The sequence below is a fragment of the Cervus elaphus genome, chromosome 20 (genome assembly GCF_910594005.1).
Source record: "Cervus elaphus chromosome 20, mCerEla1.1, whole genome shotgun sequence".
NCBI classification, from domain to species: Eukaryota; Metazoa; Chordata; class Mammalia; order Artiodactyla; family Cervidae; genus Cervus; species Cervus elaphus.
Genome location: NC_057834.1, coordinates 28,315,336 through 28,339,968, shown reverse-complemented (window position 1 = coordinate 28,339,968; position 24,633 = coordinate 28,315,336).

Sequence of the window (24,633 nt, the reverse complement as noted above, 5' to 3'; positions counted from 1 at the left end):
AGAAATATTAATACATTCCAGAATAACCTATGGGTTAAAGAAAAAAGTCACAATAAAATTACAAAATATTTTAACCAAATGACAACAAAATCATGCATAGCAAACCTTTCGAGATGCAATTAAAACTACTTTATTAAAAGTCTATTTCTCTAAGTGTATTATTAGAAAAAAAAAAGAAAGGTTAAAATCAAGAACCTATATTTCTGTCTTTGTGCCAGTACCATACTGTCTTAATGACTGTGGCTTTGTAGTATAGTCGTGGGATGCATGAGACAAGTGCTCGGGCCTGGTACACTGGGAAGACCCAGAGGAATCGGGTGGAGAGGGAGGTGGGAGGGGGGATTGGGATGGGGAATACGTGTAAATCTATTGCTGATTCATGTCAATGTATGACAAAACCCACTGAAAAAATTAATTAATTAATTTTAAAAAAAATCAAGAACCTAATACCTACCTTAAGAAATTAGAAACTTAATTGCAAAATTAAGCTCAAGGAAAGAAAAAAGGAGATAATAGGGATAGAAGCAAAGACATTATACAGAGAATAAACAAAGCAAACTTGGCTCTTGAAAGAATAAAAAAATAAAAAACAATAAAATTAATGAATTTCTAGCAAGTCTGATCAAGGTAAAAATAGAAAAGGTACACATAGTAATCAAACACAAGTTAAAAATTGTATGAAAAAATATATGCAAATGCATTTGAAATCTAGATAAAACAAAAATGTTTTTTATCAAAAATTGCATTAAAAAAGAAATAAAATTTGAATAAACCCCAAAATACTAAAGAAATTCAATTCTGTATGTAAGTTTTGCCCAAGAAATATATAATTCCAGATGATTGATTTCCCTGGTTAATTCTTATAAACATTTGAGCAAGAAATAATATCAGTCTTAAAGTTTTTCAGAGACTCAAAGAAAGAATATTTCTAAATCCATTTTTATACAATAAAAATAACTTTGATATCTAATTCTGAAAAGACCTTTATAATAATAGAAAATTGCAGGTCAAATAACATCATGTAGGTTAAAAGCCATATTAAAAATATTAGTAAAACTAATTGACTAATATAGAAAATGGAAAATATACAACACAAATTTAGTTTATTTCAGTCAAGTGAGTGAAACATCTGAAAATCATGCAATGCAATTCATATTAACAAAGAAAACTAATAAGGTCATTTTAATACATGAAAATCCTTTGATAAAATTCTAAAAATATTCAGTTTTTAAGAAATTTAAGAATGGAAGAGAAGTTTCTTAGTCTAATAAAACATATCTGCAAAATAACCTATAGTATGTGTCACATTTAATTACAAAACTTGAAGTTTCCCCTTTGAAAAATCCAGTCAAAAATGCCTGTTTATCATTGTATTGGGTGTCTTGACCAACTTAGTAAGACAAGAAAAATAAATATAAGTTATAAACATTGAAAGGAGAGAAACAAAACTTTTTTTTTTTTTGCAGATTATATAAACCTACATGGAAAAAAAAAACAAAGGAAACCACAGATAAATAGTGACAATCAATGTGGTTAGCAAGGTTGCTAGATACTGGGTCAATACTCAAATATTAAGTTCATTTTTATATCAATATACCAGCAAAAAATATTATTGAAAACTGATCCCATCTGAAGTTATGTCAAAACATAAAGTCTCTATGAATAACAACATCAGAGTTGTGTAAGATATCTGCAAAAACAAAACAAACAACAATAACAACAACAACAACAAAAACCCAAACCATAAAATGTCATTGAAAGAAGCCAAAGATCTAAGTGAATGCTCATCAGTTGAAAGACTCAAGCTGTGCTCAGTCACTCGGTTGTGTCCTACTCTTTGTGACCCCGTGAACTGTAGCCCACCAGCTCCTCTGTCCACAGGATTTTTCAGTCAAGAATACTGGATTGAATTGCCATTTCCTAATCCAGGGGATCTTCCTGACCCAGGGATTGAACCCACGTCTGCTGTATCTTCTGCATTGGCAGGCAGATTTTTTCCCACTGAGCCAACTTGGAGGCCCCTCTTCAAGCTGGTATTCCAATCTAATCCATCCTATCGATACTAGAACATACCTAAAATAAAATTCAGTAACAGCTGCATTCTGAACAGTTAATTTAGCCTATATTATGAAATGCTGTTTCTTTAAAATCATTCTTAAAGAAAAGCCAGCATGAATTCAAAGCCACTTAAAATATTCCACTTGAAGAATAGATTTGGTTTCACTACCTCTGTCAAACATTTACTTTTCCTGAGGCAACCATTCACAAATACAGTCCTCTTTGGAAAGTTCTGCCAACAAAGGTTTTGGGGTTTTTGCTTGTTTGTTTGTTTTATATTGTAATCTGTCTCAAAGTCAACTCAAGTGCATCACTGGCAAACATCTTAAGCATTACTACTGAAACAAGACTGGCTCAGTTAGATCGCACCCTCCACACACCTCCAAAATCTACTCACCACTATTTTTAAATGTATATTTCACCCATCCCAGGAACTCTATAGAGGGTACAAAATATGCCCACAAGTAACTATAAGAAAGGCAAGGCATGGGTGGAAACACAAATACAGCCTCTTTGAGGGAAACGTGTCTTAAAGAACTTTCACCATTCAAAGTTATACTGGGTCTATTGGGAATCGGAAGCAAAATTAACCATGAACACCATGAAAAACTGCAAAACCAAAACAATAAGCTTTACTGTTTAAATCTTGTTCTTACTAAAAGATTTTACTTTCTCACTTGGATCTTCACAGTCAGGAACTAGATTTTCTGAAGACTGAACGAGGACATTCTAATGAAAAAAGCCTATTGCTTCAAGTGGGTAAGGTGAGGAATGCAGATTACATATCTAAAGAGCAGTTCCAGGTTCAAATTGAGAGAACTAATTTATCTACAGAAACTCTTACTCTTAGAACTCCAAAGAAGACATTCAGAATTAAGTAATTCCTCAAAGCCACTGCTTTCCCCCCTTAATTTATCACTTTATCAGAGGTGAAACATGAACACCAAGGTAAGAGATACAGTAACAAAGGGAGGAGATGTAGGTCTGAGGACAAGTGTCCCACTGAATTCAACTAGAATGTATTAATTCTCAGCACTGTTGGCAAAGAAACTTGAACGATGAAGTCTTTGTGCTGAAAGCCCTGTGGACCCCAACCCCTTGCCAGGTTAATGTAATTAACCTGAAGGCTACAGGTTTTATTTGAACAAAGGCCAGAGGAGAAAAGGAGATAGGTTACAGGAAGAGAACAGATGGACAGGTAGGCTACAAGGGCCCAGGAGCTGCCCAGGAGGGCTCAGACCCCTTCTCAATAGACTCATACCATGTTTTAAAGGTGGGCTTCCCTGGGGGCTCAGACAGTAAAGAGCCTGCCTGCAATGCGGGAGACCTGGGTTCAATCCCTGGGTTGGGAAGATCCCCTTGAGGAGGGCATGGCAACCCACTTCAGAATTCTTGCCTGTTCAATACGTGTCTCTCTTGCTGTCTCACATACAGGGTTATCGTTACCACCTTTATAAATTCCATATATATGTGTTAGTATACTGTATTGGTGTTTTTCTTTCTGGCTTACTTCACTCTCTATAATAGGCTCCAGTTTCATCCACCTCATTAGAACTGATTCAAATGTGTTCTTTTTAATGGCTGAGTAATATTCCATTATGTATATGTACCACAGCTTTCTTATCCATTCGTCTGCTGATGGGCATCTAGGTTGCTTCCATGTCCTGGCTATTATAAACAGTGTTGCGATGAACATTGGGGTGCATGTGTCTATTTCAATTCTGGTTTCCTCAGTGTGTATGCCCAGGAGTGGGACTGCTGGGTCATATGGCAGTTCTGTTTCCAGTTTTTAAAGACTCTTTACACTGTTCTCCATAGTGGCTGTACTAGTTAGTCCAAGTTTGATGCATGATACAGGATGCTTAGGGCTGGTGCACTGGGATGACCCAGAGGGATGGGATGGGGAGGGAGTTGGGAGGGGTGTTCAGGATGGGAAACACATGTACACCCATGGCGGATTCAAGTCAATGTACGGCAAAACCAATACAATGTTGTAAAGTAAAATAAATAAACAAATATTCAAAAAAAAAAAAAAAAGAATTCTTGCCTGGAGAATTCAATGGACAGAAGAGGCTGCTGAGTTACAGCCCAAGGAGTCACAAAGAGTCGGACATGACTGAACAACTAAGCACATGTTTTGAAGATATCAAGACTCTCCAAATCAGTCTATAGGTTTTAAATGATTATAATCAAGATCCAAAAAAGAGATGCATGTGTCTTGAAAGTTGCCAAAATAATTCTCAAATCGATATGGAAATGACCATACAAAATATCGCCAAAATCTTCTGAAGGAAGAGTTACAAGGTTGGAGGATTTGCCCTACTAGATATCGAGAGGTATTATGGATCTACAGTAACTAAAATCTGAAGATGGACATTTAAAATTTATGGCAGAGGTAATACTGCAAATCAGTGGAGAGTGGTAAATGCTATTGTGTCAACTGAAATATCTGCATTAAGAAAAAATGTTGATTTCTATTTATCAAACAAGTTCAGTTCAGTTCAGTTCAGTCACTCAGTCAAGTCTGACTCTTTGCAACCCCATGGACTGCAGCATGCCAAGCCTCCCTGTCCATCACCAACTCTTGGAGTCTACCCAAACCCTTGTCCATTGAGTCAGTGATGCCATCCAACCATCTCATCCTCTGTCATCCCCTTCTCCTCCTGCCTCTGCTTTTCAAACAAATGAACTCAGTTTCAATTAGACTGTAGATCAAAATGTATAAGGTAAATCAGTAATTTCTACAAGATAACATGGAAGATATTCATGACCTCATGGTGAAGTTTTCCTAAACAGGACATAAAAAGCAAACAAATGCTAAAGGAAGAGACATATTCAGAGTATATTAAAATTACAAACTTCTTTTAATCTAAAAGTATAATTCATGTGTGGTAAGTCGCTTCAGTCATGTCTCTTTGTGACCCCATGGACTGTAGACTGCCAGATTCCTCTGTGCATGGGATTCTTCAGGCAAGAATACTGGAGTGGGTTGCCATGCCCTCCTCCAAGGGATCTTCCCTGTCCGAGGGATCAAACCTATGTCTCTCATATCTCTGACATTGGCAGGTGGTTTCTTTACCACTAACACCACCTAGGAAGTCCATTCAATTACCATAAAAGAATGAAAAGGTAAGACATGGAATGGGAAATTTTTTTCAACACACATAATGAGAAGGGGATACTATGTAGAAGAGTATATAAAGAGCTTCTATAAATTAATTAAAAAATAATAACACCTGAAAACCAAATAAAACACAGGCAACGTTTAGAGCTAGTGTTTAAAAAAAAATATTCAAATGGCTAATAAATATTAACAAAAACAGTGTCCAATGTAACTAGCAATCAGAGAAATTACAATCAAATAAAATGTTACTACATATCTATCAAATGAGTTAAATATTTTTTAACTGACAATATGGGCTTCCCAGGTGGCTCAGTGCTAAAGAATCTGCCTGCCAAGCAGGAGACACAGGTTTGATCCCTGGGTTGGGAAGATGCCCCGGAGAAGGAAATGGTGAACCAGTCCAGTATTCTTGCCTGAGAAATCCCAAGGGCAGAAGGAGCCTGGCAGGCTATAGTCAATAGGATCGCGAAGAGTCGGACAAGACTTAGTAACTATACAACAAAAACAATTGATATTCGGCAGGAATGTAGGTTAATGAACAATCTCGTGCCCTGCTGGTGAAAGTGTTAATTGTCCCAGTTATTTAAAGTACAAGTTGGACTTATTAGCTAAACTTTCCATATCATGCTGCTGCTGCTGCTAAGTCGCTTCAGTCGTGTCCGACTCTGTGCAACCCCCATAGATGGCAGCCCACCAGGATCCCCCGTCCCTGGGATTCTCCAGGCAAGAACACTGGAGTGGGGTGCCGTCACCTTCTCCCTCCATATCGTATGACTCAGAAATTCTACTTCCAGGTAGAATCCAACAGAAATTCATGGTCATGGCCTCATTAATCATAATGCTTCAAACTGGAAACAACCTAAATGTGCATCAACAATAGGATAAAAAATAAATAAGTTATAAATAGTCACACAATAAAATAAAATATTGCAATGAAAACGAAGAATTTAGAGCTATGCATAATGACATGAATGAATCTCAAAAAGCAACATTGAGCAAAAGGAGTTAGGTGAGAAAAAAAAAATGTGTAGGGTGAGTCCATTTTATATGAAATTCAAAGAGAAGGCAAATTTAACTATTGTTATATTGCACACTCATGTTAAAGAACTTTAAGAAATACAAAGAAATGGTTACCATAAGGATCAAAATGGCTGGAAATTGATGAATGAGAAAGATACAGTTAAGAGATGAGATCAGAGAGTTTTCAGTGCATCAGATTATGCACAGTCTTGTGGAACATTGTGAAGTGTTTTCATTCTATTTGGAGTCAGATAGACAACAGCTGGATAGCTTTGAGCAAAAGAGTGATATGCATGAAAGTGCATTTCAAGAGGCTCATTCTGGTCTCTGCAAAACAAAGAGACAATGCAGAAATGGAAGAAAGACCAGCTGGAAGGCTATTGGAATAGCCAAGGTAAGGAATGACTGCGGCATAAACCAAGTAGTGGTGGAAATGATGAGAAGTGCTTAAGCACTAGACATAATTCACTTAAACACTTAAACATAATTCAAAAGTAGAACTGATGGATTGGCGATATAAGGAAGTGAAAGAAAGAAAAGATGCCTAAAATTTTGGTCTGAAAAGCTGTATAGAGTGTTGTCATTTAATGAGATGGGGAAATACATGAAATATGATCATTCTCTGCTGGAGTGTAATGTACTAGAAAGTCATTAAATAAAAGTATCAATATTTCCTATGAATAAGTGAGAGCTTCTTTTAAGGTGCTTTATTACATATAGTATAGCCAGTGGCTAGCTGAATGGGCCCCATTCACCAGAGTTTCTAAACAAGGTTCTGCAGTGTTCAGAAGGTTGGTTAGTATGCTGTCTGCTTTCTTAGGATCTCTGATGTACAATCCTTCATTTCATGAACTTGAATGATAATTTTTTTTTGAAGTGCAAAAGAAAATGAGTTAAATATTCAGGCTAAAAATTGTTTAGGTTAAAATCACAAAATATGTTTTCCTCCACCCACTGAGACCTGTGCTCCTGAATTTTTCTTATACTTCTCTGAAACTTAGATGACTATGGAGGAATCTTGGATTTGAGGATAAATGAATTCACTTTGAGGAAATATCTGTCTATTGAGTTGTCATGGTTGAGTATAACTGTTCATTGCTTGTGGTCTTTAAGAACAAAGTGCAAGTAAGGTCAAAGTTTGAGGTTCTGGCCATAAGTGAACTGATAAACTTGAGACATAGGAAAGATTAAACTCATAATTAACAGCAGTTAAGAGCTTACACTCTGGAGCTAGGTAGTCATGGGGCCAAATCCTAGTTCTGCCACTTAAAGACAGTCTGACTTTGAGTAAGTTACTTAACTACTTTGTACTACAATCTCCCCTTCTGAAAAATTGAGTTAAAAATAAGGCCTTATAGTGCATTCTATAGGCTTCCCTGGTGACTCAGATGGCAAAGAATCTGTCTGCAATGTGGGAGACCTGGGTTCAATCCCTGGTTTGGGAAGATTCCATGGAGAAGGGAACAGCTGCCTGTTCCAGTATTCCTGCCTGGAGAATTCCATGGACAGAGTAGCCTGGCAGGCTACAATTCATGGTCGCACAGAGTCAGACATGACTGAGCTACTTTCACTCACTCAGTACATTCTATAGTGACATTGGCTTTCAGAAAGCCCTTTAGCCTAAATAGCCCTTTAGCCCATTTATCTAAGGACTATTGGTAAAGAATCTACCTGCAGTGCAAGAGATGAGAGTTCAATCCATGGGATTGAACCAAGATCTCCAAGATCCCCTGGAGAAGGAAATGGCAGCCCACTCCAGTTTCTTACTGGAAGACCCCATGGACAGAGAAGCCTGGCAGGCTACTGTCCATGGAATAGTAAAGAGACAGACACAATTTAGCAACTAAACAACAACAACAATACAGACTGCTCTTCTTTGTTTGTTTGTTTCTCTTCAAACATGAAAGAAAATGTTTATAACAGTGGAAAGACAAATTAGGTCTTTCTTAGAGAATTGCTGTGAGTATTAGACCATATGATCTATGTAAAGAACTTGGCACAGTACCTAGCATATAACTTGAAATGTTCAGTAAGTGTTGGGCAAATATGTTTGCCAGAAAACAGAGCAAGGATTCAGCTGGCTCAGATAGAAGCAACTTACCCATAGCAGGTAAGAAACTCCAGTCTTAACTTTCAGCTGATTTAACTGCAGATGTCTCCACTGATGGAAATTATAAAAGCAATGTTTTGCTTTCACTTTTCTCTCACATATAGGTCAGCACATTTGTTTGAAGTCACATAATTTTGGATAATTAGAAGGAAGAAAGAGGTTAGTCTGGCATAAAGATTATACTCTGTAAACCTGAAAAATCACAATCATTTCATTGCTCCATCTACACTGGCACCTTCTTCTCTGAATTAAATTATTTTCATTTAACCCACATTTGGTTCTCCACCCTTAACAGGGTGGAGATTTCCAATGGTTGATTGGAACCCTGTATAAAAAGATGTCTCTTACACCTTTGCCTGAAAATTATTATGTCAGCACCATGCCTGAATGCCAGTTGAATTGAAATGTATGATTTCCTTAAGAACATGTGTTGACAGTTACTTTCCTCATTGGTCTCTCCTCTTGGTTCCAAGAGCCCATAAAATCTTAAAACCACACAAACCAAAATTATACGGGAGACATTTAGTTATGTTTGGCACAAATTAGCATGGAATGGAACCTTGCTTCTTTCTTCAGGGATCTGCTGTGTGCTACCCAGGTTGTTGATTCAGTCTGCCTCTGGTTCAGTTGGTTCAGCTTTCCAAGGTGCCTCTTCAATTCCCCCTCTTACACACCTTTCTGATCTAGGAGAGACTGTCAGCCTCTCTTACTTGTTAAGGTGAACAGACAGGTCGCATTCTCACTTAACAATTCCTGCGCCATATCACTGAAATAAACTTAAGCTCTGGATTATAAAGCTTTCTGGCACCTCAGTGATTTTCAAGGCCACTCAAGGAGCTTTGCTAATACAAGGAGGTATTTAACAGACAGCTCTCACTCAAGTCAACGTCTCCAGGTACCCAGACCCAGGGATCACTAGAAGAAAGACTTTGCTGTCGATGTTGCAGAGTCATTTTCCCTTTCTTTTAACACTGTGACATCAATCAACTCTGACCCACTCCATGGCATTGTCCTCCAACATTATTTAAGGAGAGTGACGTTAGGTAGAAATGTCAAATATTTAGGATAGTCACATAAATGACAAAGTCATTTACATCACCTTCTAGGCTGTCCAGATGGAAACAGGATTTCATCATGAAACTTATATTAAAACCTTTCACTGGCTTCAGAATAAAAGTGCCATGACTTAAGACATAAAGCCCTTCCTGACCAGGTCCTTATTTACTTTATAGCCTTATTGGATCATCTCCTGCTCCCTACACACACACACAGATGCATGTGTCTTCACGTTTTACTGGGTCTCTGCCTGGAACTCTTACTTATCCTTGGTGGTTCAGTTTAAGCATCACATCTTCTGAGGAATCTTCCTTGATATACATTCTGTCTTGTGAGCATGGTATATTGCCCCGTACTGTGCTCCTCAGCATTTCAGCAGAATTGAAATTCCAAGTAGCTTGGTTCTAAACAATTTCTACTTTTTATGTACTCTTTAATATCAAAAATGTGCTTCTGAGAATTCATGTGTAAGCAGAATTTCTATAAGCAACTACTATTTTAAATACATATAAACAATATTATGATGAAGAAACCAAATTATGAATTTCATTCTTATGGAAAACCTTTAAATAGATTTATATCAATTATTATACACATCTATTATCATTATATTATATATACAATATATATGTATAATTATAAATATGCATTATTTATAATATTTTGCACATATATTAGTATATATTTTAAAAATTAAAAATGTATTATATATTTTAAAAATTTAGATTTAAGGCATGACAAAAACATTCAAAATGCTTTAAATGACTGTGTTTGGTTGGTTGATTCATTTTGTATCATCCATTAGCAGATCCATCCACCTCTACAGTTAATAAATGGGAGAACATCTCACCCTAAAAAAAATTTTAATCCTTGCTACAGTAGCTCTCAAAACCTTATATATCCCAATGTAACCTCTAGCAATGCTGCTGACATTTAGCACATTGATCCTTTAATAGTATTCTTCTAATAGTTATTAATGACTGAGAAGTATGTCTTTGGGGACTGCATTTATATAACAGAAGAAAGAGTGGACTTAGAAAAGATGTTTGAAATTCGAAATCAAGGTTAGGAAGGTGCCTATATTTAAAATCTGCCAAGATTCATTGGGAGATCTGAGGAAACCTTTTCCTTTGGGTACCCAGAGTTCTTCCCCATAAAACAGACTCTGGCTTCCAAAGGGGAAAAAAATTAATTTTTTAAAGCACCCTGAAAGAGGAGTTTTAAAGTCAAAGTTGAATTGCCAATTTAGGAAAGAAAAAAAAATTCAACTTATATGAAGTGAAAGTTTTAGTTGCTCAGTCGTGTCCAGCTCTTCTTTGTGAAGCCATGAACTGTAGCCCTCCAGGCTCTTCTGTCCATGGAATTCTCCAGGCAAGAATACTGGAGTGGGTTGCCATTCCCCTTTCCAGGGGATCTTCCCACCCTGGGCACTGAACCCAGGTCTCCTGCATTATAGGTGGATTCCTTACTGTCTGAGCCAGAGGGAGAGCTTATGAGGAAATGACTTCTAATTAGAAATGTCAGAACTCCCAAGCCCCCTGCCATTCACAGCCACTAAGGCCTGTGATCACCCTGGCCCCCTGCAGCACACATCACCCAAGATCCCTGATTGTATGAGAAGTGTTGTTATCACCTTTCAGTTGATGTTTTGTATTTGTGTGGCTAAGAGCTTTCACTAACTCCACCAGAGGTTTATACCTCTCTAAACAGACACATGCCCAAACTTGGACTGTCAATGATTGCTGAAGCACAGAGAAACATAGACCTTCAGTGTTTCCAACTGAGTGTTTACTCCTGCTTACAATACTGTGTAACTTTAATTTCAGTGTTTTGCAAATTTTAGTAATGCAAGCATGCTTATTATGGAAGTATTAATTCAGGGTAGCTAACAACGTCAATGTACCTTTTCCTTAAAAAAAAAAAATCAGTAGTTCTAAATTTCTAAATTCTCTACTTTGCTAAAGATGGTTGCTTTCACTCTTTGAAGTTTAATGTAAGTAACAAAAGTTTACAAAAATGGTAGAACTTTGTTTAGTTTCTCCTGTGGACAGTTGCTAATCAGGTCTTTCATTTCATGAAGGAGTCCAGGTGCTGGAGATCTATTTCCTTTGCAATCAAAAATGGTTTTCTTGAAATAAAAATATATATAGAACACCAGCTATATACAGGGTGAAGATGAGGTTGTAATATACAGGGTGAAGATGACGGGCTCCAACAGGATTATGTTTGAAACACCTCTGGACAACCCAGTCATGATAAAAGTGCTATCACCCTCGAGGAGGGTGTGCCCCAGGATGAACTCATCACATGTAAAAATAGCACCTTTCACCTAATAAAGTACTTGCGTTTGTACAGTTCACACAACAGTTCCAAGAATTCAGCTCACTTGAGGGAAACAATAACCTTGTAAATGAAGCAAAAATTGTATTATACCTGTTCTTAACATTGAGGCAATGGATTCTGAGATGACCAAATGTTAGCAAGTGGCAGAGAGAATCCAGCAGCAGAATCTATTGTCTGCTTCTTGGATTATTCAAGATTCTAATTGTTTTAGTCTTGAGGGACCAAAAAATCAAAATAAAGAAACAGCTAAGCAGAACAGATGTTCCCCTCAGTGACTCTCCCCACCCTCCTGCACTGATTCTCCCATATCAATGGAGTTGAAAGCTTCTCTGTTATTTCTCTGATTTGTATGATTTGATGGGAATGATCTTCTCAACCTTCTGTTGCCTCTGACAGAGGGAACACAGGGCCTGGTACATGCTTGCTCAGAGGCACTCTCGCCCTTCTGCCTCCACCCATAAATCACAGAGCCTTTGAGAAGGCAGCCACCTCTGGGCTGAACACAGCAAGTGTTGAACTGTGAGTAATAATTTATACTGCAGAGTAATTTCAGGCTGAAAGTGAAAAAGATTTCTCGACCCTCCTAACGCTGAAAGGGGACATAAGTCATATAATTTTATGCCAGCAACACATGTATCATATGAAGGGGGAAATATTCTTTCAATGACCTGAATGTTATGTGTTGTCATTAAAATATGTTTAGCCAAGGCTGTGGCTCAATTTGAAACCCATTTGAGGGTATGTGTCATACTTGGTCTCAGGAAGGACTTGAAGCCAATTTAGAGACTGTGTATTACAAGAAGTCTTCATGTTAGAGGTGTGAAATTTACAGTCAATAGAATGTAATTTTCTGATTGGAACTTGGCCCAAACATTGCAATGAATATAGTGAGAATGCCATGAGACCTGTAATATCCATCAGTGAGAGATTTGGTGGGGTTAAATTCTCTCTCCAAGCTGAGTCAGGTTTGGTGAGAATCAGAACAGGACAAAAACCATTTAAAAAAGTTGGATAAATTATGTTATTTCCAACACCATCTCCTATATAAAACATCCTCATAAGTTGTCTTTAGGTCTTTGTTCATTACAGCCTTGACAAGTAGATTTCCAAATATGATCTGTCTCCTTTATCATGTCCTTCTGCCTCTATTTCCTGCAATATGAGAACTTTTGCCACCTAATTTATGCCCACATTTCCAGGTGAAGTGAAGTGAAGTTGCTCAGTCGTGTCTGACTCTTTGCAACCCCATGGACTGTAGCCTGCCAGGATCCTCCATCCATGGGATTTTCCAGGCAAGAATGCTGTAGTTTGCTGCCATTTCCTTCTCCAGGGGATCTTCTCAACCCAGGGATCGAACCCAGGTCTCCCGCATTGTAGGCAGATGTTTTTACCATCTGAGCCACAGGGAGGTCCATGTATTCTATGATTTTTGTCGTGCAGTCCTGCTTAGGACTCAGGCATCAGTGAAAGGCATCACAACCATTTGCAGAACTTTCATACTTGTAGCTTGGAGAGTTGGAAGAGTTTCTCAGAATCTTAGAACTGTATCTCACCATGCCCATTTTTTATACCTTAAGATCCAGCTCATAAGATTCAAAGCTCATGATAGTTCAACAGTCTAACACACAGCTGTAGCCATGCAAAACCAGTGACTAGAGCCTGCATATCCTACATATATCCATGCTTGGGATTCCTCTAGGCTAGTTGAGTGAGAAAGGCTAGATATAGCGACTCTGGGTGTTAATATATTTTTAAAATTCTCCTGATGTTTCTAATGTGCAGACAAAATAAGAACCATCACACTAACAACTCTAACCCAAACTTTAATGCACATGTGCATCACCTGTGGAGCTTTTTTAAAATGCAGATTTTGATCCAGTAGTCTGGATGGGATCCTGTGGGGAGAAAGCAAATTAGCCCAGATGGCCTGGTCAGGCTCTCTCACATCTCACAAAGAGCTGAGGTCGCTGCACATGCATATCATGAGGCACTCTCTTGGTCATGGGCTGCTGTGTGAGGCAGGCCTGTAAGCGCGTCACTGTGAAAGCTCCGCTGCTGCAGCATTGGGGTTACAAAGGAGTGACAGTGTGGTTATGTTATGTGAGGTTATTTTACGGCTCCATTATGGCTCCATGATGGGTATATTGTGGCTGCTGCTGCGGCTGTTGAGTCAGCCAGAAGAGAGGCCGTGTTATGGTTGCAGTGCCAGCCAGGAGACAGTGAATGCCTCTGCAGTCCCCACGGCTCTTTGAGTCTCCGTCCAGCCTCTTATAAGGCCCATGCCTTGCCTACCCTGGGTTTAGTGAACAGTGTGGACAGTGTGAATAGCCATTGGCATCATCAACAGTGACACAGATCAGAGTCCTGGATTTCTAACAAACTCCTAGGTGAGGCTGTTAGTCTTGGTCCATGGATCCTATTTTATGATTTCTTCAACCTATTTCTTCAAAACTTGGCTCAAATGAGGTATCTTCTGTAAAGATTTTCCTTAGGTTCTCAAGGAGAATTAAGCCTTATATCCCTTCTGTATTTTCAAACATCAAGTAAAGCTTTACAGATATCATTAATTAATCATTTCCTTGTCTACCTCCCTATACATACACATATGCTCAATAAACCCTGAGTTTAGGGGCAAAGACAGTGACTTACTCATTCTTGTTGTCACTTCCTATCACAGAAGTTAGATGCATGTTAGAAAGGAAGAAAAAGTGAGAGGCAGAGAATTCATGAACTTCCCTGAGTCTCTTTATCACTTCAAAGTATCTACCACAAAGTGAAGCTTAATTCCACATTATCATTATGCTGAATCTTTGTCTGGTTCTGTGTGTTTACTAACTCAAGGGACCGCTGGCAGAATTTGTGAGCTGTGGATAAATGTTTCAGTGAGCTCTGGCCTCAGAACAAGCTATTGTAAAGTAAACAGCTGAAACAAGTATTTATTATTACTCACACGTTATGGGTCATCTGGTTGGCAATAGGATTTAATAAAGAGATTAACAAGTACTCCTTACTTTAGTAAGAGAATAATTCTTCAGTCTCAATACTGTATCAAGTACGGGGCAGATAAGAAACTTCACTCTCTGTGGTGACTCAATGTGCCTCCTATTGTATCTGCATCAGTTTTTGGGCAATTGGAGTTCTTTAGAAAACTATAGTACTTTTCCTTATGAGAATTCAGTTTGGTTTTTTCTTGAATTACTTTTACATTTTTCAGTGTAATTTAATGAGGTTTAGCATTTTATGTGCAAATGAAAGAAACAGATACAGATAATTTTTATCAAACTAATCCCAAAGTGATCCCAAATAATAATACTCAAATTAAATAATTCAGTTTTCAATCCCTGACAGATAGATATAGATAGATAGATATTAATTGCATACTATGTATATGTTCCTCTTTTAGAAGGACATTGAGATTCAGCTACTATATATTTTTTCATGATTAGTTTTTTGGAAAAGATCTCTATGTTTAAAAGTATTTCTTTCTAATCTTACCAAAGTATCTAGAATTCTAACCAAGATATTTAAAATTCCTTTGCATATTAAAATGCAAATATTGATTGGGGAGATTAGTGTGTGATTTAATTACTATCCACTAGTGGTTTAGGGCTTCCCTGGTGTCTCAGAGGTTAAAGCGTCTGCCTCTAATGCGGGAGACCCGGGTTCGATCCCTGGGTTGGGAAGATCCCCTGGAGAAGGAAATGGTAACCCACTCCAGTATTCTTGCTTGGAGAATCCCATGGACAGAGGAGCCTGGTAGGCTACAATCCACGGGATCGCAAAGAGTCAGACACAACTGAGCAACTTCACTTTCACAGTAGCTTAATTTGAGTTTGTTGATGTCATAAGTGCAGATGGACTCTTGGAGGAAAGGAACTTACAACAGGTACCTTTGGATCAGACGTGAGGTGTTCCGCACTCACCCCCTGAACTCCTCTGAGATTTAATTCAAGATCTCAAGGAAGATAAGGGTCACAGCAAGGCTCCTGAGTTTCAAAGGAGCAGGTGGTAGAATACAGCAGTATCTATGAAGGATAGATGTAAAGAATTTGGGCAAAAGGAGAGCTCTGAGGACAAAATCAGTCTCCTGTTACACAATCTCCAGCATTCAGCTAACAATTACCTGGATTTTCTGTATTGCAGGAGTGATCCTTTCTCACTGGATATCTATTAATTGTGCAATTATCAAAAAATAAGAAAGCTTTTTCTGATATTTTTAGCTGGGTGACCTAGAATTTACACTTATTATTTAGGTTAATTTCTCTCCTTTATCTTCCTTCACCTTCTCTTTTTATCTTATTACAGTTTAATCTTTTTACACTGTCTCTTTCTCTCTCATCTCTTCACCTTTTCATTCTTCCTACCCCTTTCTTACTCCTTCTATTTGTTAGTCATCCATTGTTATAAAAGCAATGCAATCTCCAGAGGAGAAGAGGAAAGAAAAAAAAAAAAAAAAACAGAACAAGTGAAGCACAAACAGCTCCCTTGGAAAGGTCACAAGGAGTTTTAAGTAGAAATGTCATTGCTATTCTGTCACAAATATAATGGCCCTAAACTGCTCACACTAGGGGTGGGTTCTACTTTTTTTCGAGGAAATGGAGAAGTGCTCCTTTTGAGGCTTGACTTTTAATCCAAAGTTGTGTTTTTAAAATGTCTTAATCCATCTGTTATTCTCCACACACAGTGTCACAAACTTAATGTGTAATTTGGCTTTGCTTCCACACAGTTAGACCACCCAGGGATGAATAGATCAGGAGGTATCTGGTGTGCTGTGTGTTTACACTTTCTCTAGGCTATTAGAATCTCTGATCAACTCAGACTAACAGTTCTGATTGGCTGTAGAGGCCAAAGGCCAGAAGAACATTAAGCATATGTACTAGTTTTCCTCTCTCTGCCAGACTTGACATTTTTCCAGGCTTGTAATCCATTAGCATCTCTCTCTCTCTCTCTTTCCTCCACTCTGATAGCTCACTGGGGACCAAAAGGAGCTGATCGGTAGAAGACAAGAACCTGATAAGATGAAGCAGTAAAAGAGAACAGATCTCTTTAACCTTCAGCTGTAGTATGCACATTAATGCCTTCTACAGTCTCAGCCTGTTTTTTCCAGTAATCTTGGTTGAGAATAGATGGTGGGCAGAAAGAGTGATAGTCTTGGGCCCTGTCTTCCATGAATGGTAAAGAGTGAATCTCCTTGATTTGTTGGCTGGAAGGGAATAGACAACACTAACCCAAAGAGAGACAAAACCTCTAGTGACTGATCGTATTTAAAACTTGGGAATCCCAAGGTAAATGCACCAATCAAACTGTAGCCCTTTTGATAATGAATGTTTCTTTTGAAGACAGAGTCATTGGAGTTTAATACCATATCTGCCATTTGCAAACTGCATGCATCTGGCCAGCTACTGACGCCTTCTTGCATTAGTTTCCATGTCCATAAAATGGGTATAACACTTCATTGAGATATTAAGTAGATCGTGACCTGGTTCATGGTAGTGTGAAGTGAAAGTGAAAGTCACTCAGTTGTGTCCGATTCTTTGTGACCCCGTGGACTATACAACCCATGGAATTCTCCAGGCCAGAATACTGGAGTGGGTAGCCTTTCCCTTCTCCAGGGGATCTTCCCAACCCAGGGATCAAACCCAGGTCTCCCGCATTGTAGGCAGATACTTTACCAGCTGAGCCACCAGGGTAGTCCAAGAATACTGGAGTGGGTAGCCTATCCCTTCTCCAGGGGATCTTCCCAATCCAAGAATTGAACCAAGAATTGAATTGCAAGCGGATTCTTTACCAGCTGAGCTGCCAGGGGAGCCCTGGTAAGCACTCAGTAAATGATACTCAGTGAATAAGCCACATGGTAAGCACTCAGTAAATGACACTTATTATTATTACTAATTTTGTACTTATTTCAGTATAGGCTAGAGCTAACCAATAAATACAAAGACACTGTGGATATGATAGAAGTGGATACGTTTATCAGTTAACAATGCAGAACAGAGTGATCTAGGTGAGTGATAAAGCTCTGTTCCTGGAGGTGATTCAGGGGCATGCTGCTTCTGCTTACGCGTGCATCATCTTCTAAGGTTTGGTTATTCCCAATGTGGTCCTGGACCAGCAACATCAGGATTATGTGGGACATTGTTAAAAATGTTAAGGCTCAGGCCCCATTCTAACTTTCTGACTTAGAATCTATATTTTAACTAGATCACTGGGTAAGCAAATTAATATTTGAGAAGCATTGCTTTAGAATATATCTCATCTGCTTAGTTAAAATTATCCCATCAGCACCACATTCAAGAAAAAAGGAAAAGCAATTTGCTCTTGAAGAGATGACATGAAGGTCAGACATATCACATCCGCCCACAGTGGCCACACCTGCCTCCTTCTGGATGGCCATAGGCCAAGCTAACACTCCATGTGACAAAAGGAAGAGAGAAGAGAATAAAGAAGGACATGTTACAATTTCTGCAAAAATTGTGATCTTTTTGTTGCAATTGTTATTACAATGAAGATTGGAATAATATGGTCATGGGATAGATTTAACTGGTTGCCCATGGGAAAAGTAACATCACCTTGGCCTTTATATTGCTAGGCTATTCAGAGGCCAACTTTGAAAAATAAGAGGAGAGAGGAATTTTCAAGCTGCAGTCAGCATAATCCCTTTTCAAAATAGTAAATATAAACATTTTAATACAAAAAAAAATGCTTTTAGTAGGAACCAAGATAATCTTTTGAGGAGAATGTAATTCATAAGGAATACTCTGATGCCATTCAAAACAGTGGCATTTCTTGGATCATGCAAAGTTATTGTAAATTCTACACCTGTTCACTTGCTCAGTTGCTCAATAATGTCTGATTCTTTGTGACCCCATGGGTTGAAGCACACACACTTCCCTGCCCTTCACCATTTCCTGGAGTTTGCTCAAACTCATGTCCATTGAGTCAGTGATGCCATCCAACCATCTCATCCTCTGTCATCCCCGTCTCCTCTTGCCTTCAATCTTTCCCAACATCAAGGTCCTTTCCAATGATTTGGCTCTTCTCATCAGGTGGCCGATGTATTGAAGTTTCAGCTTCAGCATCAGTCCGTTCAATGAATATTCAGTGTTGATTTCCTTTATGATTGCCTAGTTTGATCTTGCTGTCCCAGGGACTCTCAAGAGTCTTCTCCATCACCATAGTTCGAAGGCATCAATTCTTCAGCACTCAGCCTTTTTTTCCAGCTCTCACATCTGTACATGACTACTGGAAAAACCATGGCTTTGACTGTATAGTCCTTGGTCAGCAAAAAAAAGTTTCTGCTTTTTAATACACTATCTGGGTTGGTCACAGCTTTTCTTCTAAGGAGTAGTGAAGTCACTCAGTCGTGTCCAACTCTTTGTGACCCCATGGACTGTAGCCTACCAGGCTCCTCCATCCATGGAATTTTTCAGGCAAGAGTACTGGAGTGGGTTGCCATTTCCTTCTCCAGGGCATCTTCCCGACACAGGGATCAAATCTATGTCTCCTGCATGGGCAGAAGGATTCTTTACCACTGAGCCACCACAGAAGCCCTCCAAGGAGCAAGTGTATTTTAATTTCTTGGCTGTAGTTACTGGCTGTAGTGATTTTGGAGTCCAAGAAAATTGTCTGTCACAGTTTCCATTTTTTCCCCATCTATTTGTTATGAAGTGATGGGACCGGATGTCAAGATCTTTATTTTTGACTGTTGAGTTTTAAATCATCTTTTTCACTCTCCTCTTTCACCTTCTCAAGAGGCTCTTTGATCCCTAGGAAGACTAGGATATATCAGTGGACTCCTAACTGAGACCCAGAGAATGAAAGGAAAAGAGGCCCAGGCAGTCACAGTGATCAGTGTAAAATGAACAATGACACCAAGTGCCCATCTGAATGATGAAATGTAGAAAAAGTTTACTTCTTGGTCCATGTGAGTCGAGCGGTCTAATATCATCCTGTAAAACAGATACCCTCTAAGGATGTTGAAGCAAGGCAAAAGAAGGATGACCGAAGTATATAGGCACTTAGCTGCTTTGGCTTGGATTATCTGTCAAGGACTGTCTGCCACAAGATACTTAGGTTTGGGAGCATACAGAAGAGAAAGTAGGATTAAATGAAACAATTATCTCTTCTATGAACTTCAAATAAGTTGCCCCATTTTTTTTTCCTTTCACACCAAAATTCCCCTAAATATAAAATTCTAATCAAGTTTAAATCAGCAAGCATTTCTTTTGCTAGCTAGGACTGTTCCCTCACTTTCAAATCATAGAATAACTAGGTTAAAATCCCAACAAGTATTCAGAGATTTAATCTGAAAATACATCTGTTTATTTCTGAGTAAGTTTGGAAAATTGATTTTATTTTCCCAACATCTCTAAGAGGTGCCTTTCTACAGATATGACCCATTTTTTAGAGGGAAAAATGCAGCTAGGAGCTCAGGCCCAGAACCTGGCCTCAGCACTAAGGGTGGTTGGCTGCACTTCTGTGAGCCTGTGCCCTTGCCTATTTAATAAGACAGAAGGATAGACAACCCATAAAATCTCTTTCAACACCTAAATTTTAGAAATATATCATTAATGGAAGTCAGATGGAAATACTTTCCAGGTAATCTCAGGTTCAATTTATAGATTAGTAATATTCAAATTGCAGATATTTCTTCTGCCCTTTTAAAAAAACATCTATACAGGCCCAGGGAAGGAAAATCAACCAGATAAGACCAGTTCTGATAGCCATGCATCATACCATTATGAATTATTTCCTAATATTTTTAAAGGGTTAATTTTAGATTAAACACAACCCATAAACCGGAGTTGGACCAATGATTACAAATCAAAATCATTAAGTCAGCTTATCACAAATAGCTATGCTTCATACTCTGAAATAGACATGTTTCTGAAAAGCAGGTTTAAAGAGAACTTAAGTAAATGAAATTTGATTTTTCACATTGATTTCCACTTAGGTGAGAGGACCAGAATGGATAAGTAATTCTTATTCAATATTGGATAGAACTAACTTCCCTCTAACTTATTCAGATATTTCACTCAGTAAATATGTTCCCAACACTATTTTAGGCTCTACAATATTTTGCTTTCATTTCTATATTTGCTGGAAGACAAAGGAAATAAGTCCTGATCTTAATAACTTTCTATTTCTTGTTCCCTGTCACTGTTTTCTTGTTGTTGTTTTTATCTTTTGGTTTATTTTTCAGTTGTTTTCCTTTTTTTTTTTTTTTTTGTGGATCATTCTCTTTCTAATTTTGCAGCACTACCTCCAAAGCATATAATACTCATATATTTATTTCTTCTCCAGTAAACTTATTTGTGTGCTTAGTCGCCCAGTCATGTCCAACTCTTTCTACTCTTTTGGACTATAGCCTGCCAAACTCCTCTGTCCATGGGCTTTTTCAGACAAGAACACTGAAGTGGATTGTCATTTCTTTCTCCAAGGGATCTTCTTGACTCAGGGATTGAATCTGCATCTCCTGGGTCTCCTACATTGCAGGCATATTCTTTACCCACTGAGCCTATTTTATAATATCTTAAAATAACGTGCTTACCTCACCAATCACTGACACACTCCACGGCTTTTGTACTCAAGGACCAAACCTATTTAAACCTCAGGACTGAGCCCTATACAAATAACCTAGTTGTTGAAGAAAGATGTCTCTAAGAAGATGCTTGGAAAAGCCATCTAGCAATGACACTTTATTTCTAGGTTATTCTTCATTTTCTTTTCAGAATAAGTTCTCGTTCTTTATTTCAACTTCACAGTCACTTTGAATGATTGGACAGGTGTGTTTAACCCCATTTGGAAAACAAGAAAGGAACCCAAGGTTAAGGGGGATGAGGTAAATGTCCTGGTGTCATAGAGTTAGTTGAATTGGAAAGATAATGGGAGCATCTAGCCCAGAGCTTGGCGTCAGTAGCAGGTCAGAGAGCATTGGTTGAATCTTCAGAGCTGCCTTAGCACCTCACGTCATGTCCCCATTAGACCTTGTGTGTGTGCATGTGAGAATGTGTGATTTGTGTATCAAAAAACACAAGCAATATTTGTAATTCTATAGTGGTCTAGAAAATAAAGCACTTTCCCCATACCCAGCTCCAGAATTATTTCCTTTATCTCTTACCTTTAACTACTGAATTCTTGTATCATCTTCACCCTTCCAGTGGCGTTGACAGCTAATGCTGGGTTTGCATTCCTGGTTGCCGTCAGAGACAAGCCATTGGAGGATGCCTCTCATAATGTTATTTTTTTACTCCATCTCATAAAACCTGCTCTGTAGAAATATATTTTAATTAATTAATAAACAGGATGTAATGAATTCTGGCAGGGTGACATTTGAGCACAAAGCAAGGGGTTTAAACAGATCCTGACTTGTGTTAGCCAGGAAAACAGCCCCCACACTCACACACACACACACACACACACACACACACACACATACATCCACTCACACTCCCAAAAGGTTTTTTTATTCATTGGAGATACTATATAATGAGTTCTAGAAGGTTAATTTGTCATGTGAGGGGAACTGACCAAGAGATAAAGAGATATAGGAGAGGCAAATGTTCTGAAATAGTTGACTAGTCATCAATTGTTATGCCTTTATATTTCAGAACTAAAAATACTAGACAACACTAGAACTATTAATAATTCTTTCTAATAAGCTTTAAATGGCTCATGAATAAACCCTTTTGTTGAGAGAGCAGTTTTAGTGTTTATTACCATAATGTTCTCTAAAGAAAAACCATCTTGGTACCCAGTGGAGTGAATACGGGGGCTTAGTTGGTACACAAGTGTATTCAGTGAATATTAGTTGTATCATCATTTGAATGAGCATTCCCTAAAACACAGCTACCTTGATTTTGAAGATTTTGAATGTTCCCATTGCATCCTTGTCCTCAGGATACATAAGTGTAGAATAGTCTCGACCTATAATTACAAAATTAACTCAATATTGGTAATCCATTCTGAATAAAACTTAAAGAAGAAAGCTACTTTTACTTTGGAGAACTTTTCTTTTTACTTCTCTATGCCTTTAAAAGTTTACTTTCCATAGAAGAGTCTCTTTCATATTTTAAAATACATTTCAAGTATCCATCTATTTCAGCTTGTAACAATACATGTTGTAATTACACTTCCTTCTTTCCCCAACAATGTTCTGAGCTGCTCTATGGAAGAGACTGAATTTTATTCATTTTGTAAACTTACTCTCTGAATACATAATATGTTTATCAATGAATGAACCCTCCAGTAGTATCCTTCAGGCTGGTATAAATACTTGCATTTTGCAATCTATCTCTTACCACTATTTAAGAAGTCTTTAAAAAATATTGTCAACCTTAAGTGAAATTCACAAATCAGTGAGATGTCTTGGATTCCTTCATCTCCCTTTCTATTCCTTCCCAATGTCCTGTTACCCAGACTTGCTCCCCCATCCCCTAAATGCTGAAGGCCTTGATGATGCTGCCCTTTAGCCATAAAAACGCTTCTCAGGGCTCCACGCTGTGTCAGTGTTCCTGACCACTAACACCACCAATACCAGAAGCCACCCAGGGGTGTGAATGAAAGCAAGTCCCTTTCTCTCTGAACTTCTGTTCTCTCATCTATAAAATGTAAAAGTAAAAATATATACTCCTGTTGCCAAGAGTAATATTCTTTTAAGTTGGACCAAACCAACTCCTTAGGCATCCTGGCAGAGAAAATTGGGGCCATCAATCTGACCATGTTCTAGTTTTGGCTTTTTGCATATTGAAAATGATACATTGGAAATCTCATTGATACAAGTATTGCTAATGATCTTCTGCAGCCAAATTTACTCACATGGAATTTATAGACTGCAACCTGCTATCCTCTCTACAGTCTTTATTTCAGACAGATTTACAAAGTGCTTGAAAGAATGTCCATCACATAGTAAGCATTACATAAATATTGATTAACTATAGCAATTATAAAATTTTTGAACACCTTATATTCAGATATTCATATGAATTAATATTTATGAGAAAAGCTGCCAGACCACAATAGAGGGAATTTGGCAGACAGAAAAAGGAACAAGAGTCACTTAATACAACCACCATTAACATTTTGCTAAATTACCTTCCAATATTTTTCATAGATGTGATAGAGAGGACAAAAATATCATTATCACCATAGTCAACATTTTCTGAACACTTACTTTGTGCTTTATAGAGATTACTTCATATAATTCTCCCGATAATTCCCACTGAATCCCCATTGTTAGAGCCAAAACCCAGGGTGACGCCACCATGAAAACTGTGGCAGATACAGCCAGTTTTCTAACCGAAATTTGTGTTTGCCTTCCTTAATGTCACATTATTTTTGCAAAACAGCCTTCTATCCAGGAAAGCTACCTTTCCCATCCAGAAGTGTCCAGGCAGGGACATGAGCGAGTTCTTACCAATTGTGACCGGTGTCACTTCAGGCTTGAGGTAGTTAAGAGCAGGTGTGGCTTTGCCTCATGTTTTCCATTTCTCTGAGCTGCAAGTAAAAGGCCTCAAAGTCCTGGAGAAGATGGTGGAGCCCCATAGCAGAAGAAGCCTAGGTCCCTGAATCATCAGGAAAGATACCCTCCAAACACCAGTGTTGAATTATGCTAGTCTTACCCAAGTGCTAAACAACTTTTGATTAAAAAATCCTGAAATTTCAGAGTTTATCTGTTACTTTAAATAATTCACCAACACTACATACCAATTTGTAAGAGGATATAGTCGTAATCATACTGATATCCAAGTTTTCAAATTATCTTTTATATTTTACATCATTTGATAAAATTTTCTCCACAATGTAGCATAAGTAATGTAATAATGTAAATGTAAAAATGTAAAAAAAAAGTAAATACTTTCAAAATAACAATTTTATAATAATTTTATAATAATTTCTTATTGGTAGGCTTCTTTCATTTATT